An 11,231-nucleotide genomic window follows, 5' to 3' on the forward strand; every position below is an offset into this window, starting at 1 on the left:
TCGCAGGCTACAATACAGAGTCAATCTTTTCCTCGATTTGGGATTCGAACCGGTGACTTGGGACACCATAAATTATCCCAAGTGGCGACTCTGAATCTTTAAATAAACGAATCCCGTTTCGATTGTCCTTTGATTGGAAAAACTCCCTTATACACTCTTTCGGGTGTAGGTAAAAAGGAGGTGTGCAGCTCTGGTGACTCTGCTGGGGATCGAACCCAGAATCTCTGGTTTAGGGTTCAAGAATTCGAGCTTAGAATAATTGTTATATTTGGCTTTATTTATTATCTAGTTTTATTTACATGGTTGGGCCTAATATGCTAAATGCTGCTTTTACCGCTTTGATATTTGGTTGGACTGTATATAAATTGTTACAAAACCCTCCTCTCTCTAAGTCTTCTAAATCATCTAGGAAGTGTGCACTTCGTGTGACTTCTTTTCTGTTAGAGTCATATCCCAATTTTAGAACGAGGTTCGGACAAGTTGCAAAGCCGGTGAAGCTTTTATATTCCCGGTACGCTGCCCCCCCCGGCTCGAGTTGTCCGCTCGGGTATGTCAAGTCTAGAACAAACAAACCCAGGTTTTTAAACCTAGTATAACAATACCTCATGCCGGATCCCTAGTAGGAACGCTTATTTGCATTATGTGCATTTTGACTTTGGGGACTCAACACAGGGGTTGGGTCCGTCTAGGTCAGGTGTACCCAAAATAACAGACCATCTTGATGCATCCTATGTGCTACATGTTGCATTTCTTCGAGGGTAAAAGGGTCATTTGGCGGACTAATGATTGTTGAGGGGAAATGGAAAAAAAATAAAAAAAAGAAAGAAAAAAAGAGAGGGTGAAGTGTGAAGATAAAGCGAGTGGGGCCTAATTATGTTTTCTGTTACATTTTGTTAAGAGAAAAGAAAAAAAAAGAGCTTGGAAAATTCAAAAGATTTTTATACTTTTTCATCATTTTTCAAAAATCAAAAATCAAAAAAAAAGGGAAAAAGAAAATAAAAAAAAGAGTTTACATGTTTCATCATTTTTTTCAAAAAAAAAAAAAGAGAAAGAAAAAAAACATATTTTCTCTAAATTAGTTGTTATTTTTACTTCTCGCCCGTATCCTATCAGCCCGAACTACACGAACCTTATTCTCGTCTCTCGGGACGGGATACGTAGGAAACCCACATAGGGTCCGGTATTCCTAGTAAATCTTAGGTTCTTGGCTTTGCGGGGTCATAGCCAAATTTTGCACTTCTAGCCACCTTTTGGCCAAATAAGTCATTTTGCAAAAATAGCCTCAATCATGTCTTGCATGTGTCCAGTAGGGAGTGTTATTGTCTCACATAGTGTTGATTTAAAGTTTTCTCATACAGGTGTGAATTTATTTACCGAAGTTTGAACATGACAGATACCCCATAATCACTGCATTCAGGAGCTGCTCGAGGAGCCATTTAATGTTTTTGAGTCAATTGTTTTTGTTTTATTTTTTTAGTCCTGTATAGTAGTATTTAGTCTTTTAGGTGATGTTAGAGTTTGTATTGTCTAGTTATATTTGTATAGTCTTTTGTTACTGTATTCCTTATTTTGCATTTGGAAATGTATTACAAGTAAAAATCCAAAAAAAAGAGATGTTACATTTTATATTTCGTTATAAATTTTCTTTAGAATACTAATTCTATAAATGGAAAAAATTTCTTCTAGTACTTCTTTAAAAGCTTTCTTTAAAGTGTTAATTCGAAAATCCAAAAAGATTTTCTTTTGAGGTGTTTCTTCGGGAAATTAGTGAAAAAATGAAAAAAAATCTTTTATTTTCATTAGAACTTTAGGATATTGTACATAAAAAAATACATTATCTTTTGTTTATCATTGGAATTTTTCCTCTAGGCAATCAAAATTGAAATCCAAAAATATTTTGTTTTATCTTTTTCATTGCTTGCTTCGAGATCTTGCGTCAGGATATCAAATGAGGATTCAAAATGTCTTTCTGTGGTTTATTCCTTAGATTTCCTTCAAAATAAAAAAAAGAATCAAAAAATATTTTTCTCTTTTAGGGTTTTTCCTTGATAATTTCTCATTGAGTACCTGTTTTAAAAAAGAAAAGAAACAAAAAGAAAGAAAAGAAAGAAAAATGGAAGCGTTAGTTTGTTTACTTTATTCTCGATCTTCCCGAACTACGCAAAGATCTGATTCATGCGGTGTCATGATACGTAGGCAACCTACTTAGGGTTCGATCGAATCATTTTTTTTACTGTTAAAAGAAAAGGAAAAAAAGGAAAAACGGAAAAAAAAGAGAGAAAAAAAAAAGATGAAATTGTGGGATGTGAGAAATGAGAGGAAAGAAAAGAGTGAAATTAGAAAAAAAGGAAGGAAAATGATCAAGCAAGTGCTAGAAAAGAAAAGAAAAGAGAGGATTGAAATGGACAAATTGGGATGATGCCAACTGACCTTCGTACCATCAAAGTCATTTTAGAACCGATAACTGTGGCTAGGTACATTGCACATAAAGTGAGATTATCTTATGTTAAATGCCCTAACACTAACGTGATGGCTTCATTTTGTTATATCCATAGCAGAAGGGTAGTTGGTTTGTGATTTTTTAATGTGGTAGCTCTTCTCTACAACATAAGGTCAAAAGGCAATGGCAGGCAATGGCAGGCAACAACAAAACTGAGTTGGTTGATACTGGTGCCCGGAAGCAGTTGTTTGAACAGGATAATGGGTTAGCTGAAGAGGTAAAAATGTTAAGACAACACATGACGGACATGTATCAGGCCTGGATGACTGGGAAGGCACCACCCCCGCCACCACCTAGCTTCCTAAATACTACTCTTACCCAAACACCGGTCACAGTGCCAGATGATCCCCCATACTCTCCAGATCCACCCGCTTATCATGACTTTCCCAACCACCCTAGTAGCTCCGTCACTCATCTTCCAATTACTTTTCCCAAAAATTGGCCTCCTGTCTTATCCATCATCCCCAACAATGAACACCCACTCAAAGCTCACGGTGCTCAATATTACCCCTCAAAGGTTGCCCACAAGGTTCCTAACTCATACAAGCAGGGCCCGCGGGATGAACCTCATGTTGAAAATGAAAAGTTCACAGGAAGAAAAGGGCGAGATGGGATACCCAGGAGGCCGAAAGGCATAGAACAGTCCTTAAAGAACAAGCAAGGAATGGGATACCAGGGCAGCATGTATTACAAAGAATTGTCTATGTCCCCCGACGTTCGTCTGCCTGCGGGGTTTAAAGTGCCAAAGTTTAATTTGTATGATGGGTGTGGGGATCCGGTAGCCCATTTGAGGGATTATTGCAGTAAAATGAGAAGTGTTGGCGAGAAAGATGATTTGTTGATGGCGTACTTCAGTGAGAGCCTGACTGGGGCAGCTTTGGAATGGCATAATCGTCTAGATGTTGGTAAGTAGCCTACATTGGGTGACATGGCTCAAGATTTTGTCCGATACTTTCAATACAGATCAAGTGTTGTCCCAGACCGTTCCTCCCTATCTCAAATGGAAAAGAAACCCAAGAAAGGTTTTAGGGATTTTTGGCTCAGATGGAACGAACAAATTGCTCAGGATAGTCCTCCCATTGATAGAAAAGAAGTTGGTGAGCCCCGCCGATGACAGGGTCTAGTAGTCGTTCTTGCTAAACGCTTTCAGCCTCCATGTCGACCTCGTGGATATTCTTGTAATCCTCCCCAATGCTACTTCTCCACACAGAACTCCCAAAGTCGTACATCACTTTCCCAGTACCCTGTCCACAATGCACCACCATATGCTCCACAACCACAAGGCCCGCAATGGCCCACACCACTTCTCCAAATGTCTTACTCGCCCCCACGAGCCTGCCAAAAACCCCCTGGATCAGGTTTCCGGCCCAATCAAGCATTTAAGAATGAGAGGTTGCTGAAAAAAGAAAAGGCTTTCACCCCTATTGGAGAATCATATGCCAGTTTGTTCCAAAAGTTGAAGCAATTGGACATGTTGAAACCGATTCATATAAAAATGTCAAACCCTCTGTCAAAGAAGTTTGATTTTTCTCAAACGTGCGCATATTGCTCAGATGCCCCGGGGCATGACATAGAGAAGTGTTGAAATCTGAAGAAAGCAATTCAGAAGCTTATTGATGTAGGCGACATTGTCATACAAAATCCAGATGAAGCAAACACTAGCCAAAGTCCATCGCCTGTGCATAATGAGACGCATATGGTGGGTATGGTTTATTCTGAAAAGGAATGTGATAATTCTTCTAGGAGCCTTGGAGGTCCACGTGCTACTAAGATCTCAGCGCTATCAGGGGTTGATCTTAAGAACGAACCGGCAAAAGGAACCCAAAAGCAATTTGTTAAGAATAATGTGATGAAGACTTGTGGAAGTCCTAGTATTGCTGATGCAGAATTCAGTAGCTAAGATACCATGCTTGGTAATTGGAAAGACGCTCCAGTTCTTGATCAGCTGGAGAGGAGCTTTTGGTGGTTTAGTTTGTTGTCACTTTTGTTGTCCGGGTTATTGCAGGGTTGTAATCCGTACATCGTCTTGTGACTCAAATCCTTCTATCCTTTATTTTGTCTAGTTCCTTTGTTCATATTATCTCACTTAGTGTTTTCTAGGTTTGTTCTAGGTTTGTAACCCCTGTCTAGTTTGTTTGTTTTGTTGTCCAAACCCTTTCACCATCTGTCTAATGCAAGTTTCTATTTTCTATTATTTCTAGTCATTTTTGTTTAGTTCTTTTTTCCTTTTATAGTCCTTTTCTTGTTGACTCTAATGATGTGACATGCATGCGTAATTCTCAGCCTGGTTTTAAAATTCGGTTTAATCACGAAGCAATGAAACAATGTTGAAGATGTAGGGACATTTGAGGGAAATAAGTAAAGACATTTTGAGATCACTTCAAGCCCGAATTGTGTGAAACTGGGGCAGATAGAACATAAAAAACCCCTATTGAAATGCATCCTACCGCATCAATTTGAAGATAAAAGCAAGTTTATCCCAAATTTGTAGGGGGCCGTTCGTGGTAATGAGAGTGAGAGTGTTGTCCAATGGCGCTTTGTATATAACAAATGTAGAAGGCGAATGTGTGGGTACGGTCATCAAGTTTGGTGCAACCAAAAGATATTACGAATGTTTTCCTTGGTTTGTTCAATTGTGTTGTTTGTACTTGGCATGTTTTAAAGGTTGGAATGACGAAGGCATTTTGTTCTGCTATCTAAACACTTTATCCCTCGTCACCCCTTTTGAGCCTTATTTATTTTCTTTCATACCCCTCTTTCGGAATCAGTAGCGAATATCAGAAACACAAGCATGAAAGATAAGAAAAGGAAGAAAGAAAAAGAGAAAGAAAAGGAAAGAGAAAGAAAGAAAAAGAAAAAAAAGAAAAAGAAGAAAAGAGAAAAGAATAAGAAAAACAATAAAAAGAAAAAGAAAAAAGCAAAAAGAAAAAAAAAGAGAAGAAAGAGAAAAGAAAAAACACAATAACAAAGTAATTTCCTATGTCATGAACTACGTTCGACCTGATTCATTTTAAGGATACGTAGGCAGCCTCACGGTTCGGTCCCATCAAAATAAAAATCCAAAAGTCCCCAAGCAAAGAAACTGGGGCAGAAGTTGTGTTTGCTGTAAGAAATCTGATTCCAAAAGTTGTAATTTTAAACTCATGTCGAACTGTTTTGAGCCTTTGATACCCTTTCTTTCTAACCCATCCAAAATCCCACATTACAGTCCAAATAAAGACCTTCCGATCAGTCTTCGAGAGATGCCAAGTCGAGAAAATAGAGGTGATTCATATCAGGGTGAAAAACTGGTCCAAGAAGGAAAAGTAATGAAAATGAAAGAGTCTTATCGGTGAAAACCCTCACAGGCACCGTAAGGCTATGGGAGTTGAGAGAAATAAAAATGAGAGAGTCTTATTGGTGAAAACCTTCACGGGCACCTTGAGGCAACAAAAGTTGATAGAAAGAATCAAATGAGAGAGGCTTGATGGTGAAAACCCTTTGGGCACTACAAGTCGAATAAGGATTGTAAATCAGATTGGATAATCGGAGCATTGAAGCCCAGTTTCACGGCTTAGAGGGTACAACAATAGTTGAACATCAGACTTGCTTGACAGAATAGGCCACAGGGGCATGTCATGGTCGTTAGAGTTGGTATCCAATCTGATAGGTTTCTCATTTGTAGTTTTCTTGTTAGGAATCATCTCTTTCCCTTGTCCTTTACTCTGTTTCTTTTGTCGTGTTTACTTCCTTTTTCTGAGTCTGTTTGGTCCAAACAAGTGAGAAATGACTTCAAAATTTTCCACCAACTTTCCAAGTGCACAAAATGAGATCTGGCTAGCACATCAAAGCATCATAAGTCAGTAAAGAACAACAAACGCACCGAACTGGTAACAATCTACTTGCTTTGGAATCCTTGTGAAATACAAAGCTTTGGTACATATCAATCCATAGACAATGCAACAAATAGAGGGTATTAGGTGAACGGATCAAATGTACCTTCTGTGTTAAGATTGACAAAAGTGGTTAACTAGTGGCAAGCGAGGTCTTCCAAGCAGAAATCAAAGTTATCATGGCAAGCGAGAGAGCAGTAGACCTCAAGGCCAGAGCCAATGGTTTAAGTCAAGGAAGAAAAACATATACACTGAGTTAGTAACAATCAACATGCGTTGGGATCCATGTGAAATACAAGGAAAAAAAATGGTGGTAAACCAGTGACAAGCAAGATCTTCCATGCAGAAATCAAAGCTATCATGGCAAGCAATGGAGCAATAGACCTCAAGACCAAGGCCAGTGATTTAAATCGGGAAAGAACAATATGTACATTGAAGTTGGTAATAATCAATGTACCGTGGGGATCATGTGAAACACAAAGGTTTGGTAGATGTCGGTTCATGAGCAATGCAACAGATAGAAGGTATTGGCTCTGAACGGATCAGAGGTATTTTCTATGATAAGGGTGACAGAGAAAGTGGTCAGTCAATAAATAGGCAAGGTCTTTCAGGTTGAAACCAAAGTTATCATGGGAAGTGAAGGAGCAATCGCCTTCAAAGTCAATGCCACAAAGCAACCACCATATTTATAAACTCACAAGTTTTCTTTGTTTGAAATAGGGACAAATATTGTGTCCAAATCAAATCTTGGAAGATTGAATTTTTTTCAAATGTCATGCCCAAATTTTGTCAGCACAAAGGCGGTTTGAGAAGGGGAAAGGAAAATTTGTTCGATCTGTAGGAACCCTCCATGAGGAAAAGCATGGTTCATAGGCAAGGAATTTTGTTCGTCATGCAGAGATCCTCCTGAAAGAAAGCATGGCTCAGGTAAGTTCATTTTCGGCTCTTCAGGACCCTCCTGGATAATGGGATTTAGTTTTAAGTGTTCAGGACCCTCCTGGACAATGGGATTTAGTTCTAAGACCTTCATAGAAAATAAGATTTAGCGTAAGTTTTACCTTTAGGAAATATGATTTAGCTTTGAAGTTGTCACTCTTAAGGTGAGATTTAATTTGAAATTTTCAGGACCCTCCTGGAAAATGAGACTTAGTTTAAAATTCAAAACAATCATGAGTAGTAACATCTAGCATAAATGTACCCCAAAAGAATATAAGTTGGTTTAATTTTTTTTTCTGTAAATAGAATTCAGCTAGGAGTTGTCAGGACCCTCCTAGAAAATCGGACCTAGTTTAAAAAAAACGAAACAATCATAAATAGAAAAATCTAGCATAAATGTACCCCAAAGGAATATAAGTTGGTTTCAAAGATTGTATGTTTAAGATAGGATTCAATTAAGAGTTTTCAGTACCCTCCTGAATAATGGGACCTAGCTTTAAGATTTCCATTAGATAACAAGATTTAACATAAGTTCTGTTGTAGGGTAATATAGTTTAGCCGTAAAATTGTCACTCTTAAGATAAGACTTGATTTTTGATTGTCAGGACCCTCCTGGATAATGGGACGTAGTTTAAAACTGGCTTGGATAACAAGATTTAGCATAAGACATACCTTCAGTAGATATAATTCAGCTTTAAAATTGTCGTTTAATTAAGAGTTGTCAGGACCCTCCTGGATAATGGGGAATAGTTTAAGACTGACCCTTTTAGATAACAAGATTTAGCGGAAGTAACACCTTTAGAAGATACAACTTAGATTTAAAATTGTCGTTTAGTTAAGAGTTGTCAGGACCCTCCTGGATAATGGGGAGTAGTTAAAGACCCTCTAAGATAACAAGATTTAGCGGAAGTCATACCTTTAAAAGATATAGCTTAGATTTAAAATTGTCGTTTAGTTAAGAGTTTTCCGGACCCCCCTGGATAATGGGACATAACTTTCAAATTCTTAGTAATATTTGGTAATATGATTCAGTTTAACACTCACATATGCGCCCAACTACCAAACTGGGGCAGAAAATTTTCTTTGTTTTGTCTATTTTTGTTGAAATCAGGGACCCGCTTGGAGAACAGGGAGAAGCAAGTCAATTTTCAGCAATCAGGCGCCCACCTGGAGAGCAAGGGAATACAATTCAAGTTTTGGCAATCAGGCGCCCACCTGGAGAGCAAGGGAATACAATTAAGGTTTTGGCAATCAGGCATCCACCTGGAGAACAAGGAGTAACAGTTCAAGTTAGCAGTCAGGAGCCCGCCTGGAGAGCAGGAAATACATTCAAGTTCAGCAGTCAGGAGCCCGCCTGGAGAACAAGGGAGTACAATTCAAGTTTTAGTTTTCAAGTTCTTATTGATATTTGGTAATGTGATTCGTTTTACACTTACATATGTTCCCAGATACCCAAACTAGGGCAGAAAAATTTCCTTTGTTTTCGTCTATTTTGGTTGAATTCAGGAGACCGCCTGAAGAGCAGGGAATACATTTCAAGTTAGCAGTCAGGAGCCCACCTGGAGAGCAAGGAATATATTTCAAGTCTAGCAATCAGGTACCCGCTTGGAGAACAGGGAGAAGCAGTTCAAGTTTAGCAGTCAGGAGCCCGCCTGGAGAGCAGGGAATACATTTCAGTCTTTACATTTTTCATGTTTTGAAGTTGGGAGCCCGCCCATAAAATAGAGGAATACATTGAAGTTTGAAGTCAGTAAAGCGGAGGGTTACAACAAAAATCCCCAGCAGAAATCAGAAGGAAGACCACAAGTCGAGCCGGAAGTAAAGAAACAACGTAGGAAGCACAAAGCAACAAGGCAACATCAGTCACAAGATCAAGTTTGGAAATAAATCTTTGTAAAGCATAGATTATAGCTTAGTCTAGCTTCTTCATTTTTTGTCATGGTGTAATAAGGAGGTCAGTAGGCAGTATCAGCAGCAGCAACAACAGTAACAGTAAAACAACAGCTTCATGGTAGTCCCAGCTACCGAAACTTTCTAAACTACATGTGACCTGATTCCTTTATAGCCAAGGATATGTAGGCAGCTCAGATACCAGGGCTCGGTCACATTCTCCTTCCTCTTAGCTTTTTTGTCTCCTCAATAAAAGGGTCGGGTCAAAAAACATGTCTAGTCATTCTTTGTATTTCAGTCAAAGAGGGGCAGCTGTAGACATGTGATTTTTGACCTTACCCAAGATTTTTATATTTTAGCATGTAAATATTTAATGTAGGCCTAATATAGCTATTTCAACTATTTTTGACTTCTTTACTTTATTTTCGTCATAAAAATGAAAGATTACAAAAAATATTTTAGCTTACGTATCTTTCATAAATTTAAATAAAAATATACAAAAATAGTACCTTATTTTTTATCTTTACATAATCTTGAAAATACAAAATATATGTTGCATTCGCATCTAGGATTTAATTTTTGCATTTTTAAATCAGTTAGTAATTTATCTACTTTACAAAATTGAAAAAATCACAAAAACAAAAATGTATTTTGCATTTTTATTGTTTAATTTCGAATTTTTGTAATTTTATTTTAATTTGGTATTTAATTAGGTGTGGTAATTATTATTCAGAGATAGTTAAGTTAATTTGGCAGAATAATTTGGTTTAGGGGTTGTTCAATAAGGGTAATGTTTACTTAACTTTAGGAAGCTTCTACAATGGTAGGGTCTAGGAAATGCACTACTAAATTAAATAAAAGCACTAAGCTAGTGTAGATAATTGAAAAATGGGAATGAGTAATGGAAATGGTACTAACTTAATGCTCATTTAAGGGCTGAAAATCATGGTCAGAGGGGGAGAACATTCAAAGAGGGTAGAAGTCTAGGAAATTCGGAGAGGAAAAAAAAAGGTGGCGGAGAGCGCGGTATACACTCGATATACACTCTGAATACAGTGGATATACAGGGGCAGAGAGCTAAGAAAACTTGGAAGAGATTCTGAGAGAGGGAGACAAGAAAACATTCTGAAAATACTGGAAAAAAAACTGGAATTTACTGTTTCATTGATTTCTATTTTTTGGTTTTCAATTTCGAATTGGCTGAAACCATCTTCCATATACTGTTTCATTGAACTATCTGGGGTTAATAGCTGAATTAAAACTGGGACTGTTAGGTTGCTGCTGGTGATTGCTGTTGTTTTTACTTCTGATCTCACCCCCTTTGGACTTTCATTTCCAGGTATTCCTTCATACCCTTTGCTAACAAATGAAGTGCCACAAGTTGGAACCAGATTGAATTTGTATACAGATTTGGATGTTCGAATTGGAATTTGAATAAGAGTCTTGTTTGAATGTTAAATTTTATTAGCTTCTGTTGTTTATACTTTTGTTTTCTTGTTATGATTCATGTGTTAAGTTGTCCAACTATGCTCAAGGTATAGATTGTATACAACAATAACTTCTGCTGAAATTTTGGCTATGTATGTATAGATTGCCTGGTCTTAACTGTAACCAATTGATGTTTCCATATAGTTTATGCCTTAGTTAAAAGAGGATTATTGTTGATTGATATATATAAAGTTCTTATTGATGCCCCGACTCGTTTTTCTCCCCTCCTCAACGGTTAAAAAGATTATGCTAGATCACTGGTAGGTATGGCTTCAGGGATTCGATCCTAAATTCCTTGCTTGCAGCCGGCGTTTCCAAAATATTCAGGCCCTTCCGCTAATAAAATGGTTTAATAAAGGCTTGTTGTTTAAAAGGGACTTCTCAAGTACTTTAGTGTTAAATAATTAGGGTCTTAAAAAATGGAAATCTGAGGCAAGCCATAGTTAGACACTTAGTAACAAATGGCTCTTGTGTTAATTTCATAATGTAGAGGTAAAATAATAAATATTCCTAGAGAAACCTTTAGGGCTGTTTAAAATATTATC

The sequence above is a fragment of the Nicotiana tabacum genome, chromosome 7 (genome assembly GCF_000715075.1).
Source record: "Nicotiana tabacum cultivar K326 chromosome 7, ASM71507v2, whole genome shotgun sequence".
Taxonomy (NCBI): domain Eukaryota; kingdom Viridiplantae; phylum Streptophyta; class Magnoliopsida; order Solanales; family Solanaceae; genus Nicotiana; species Nicotiana tabacum.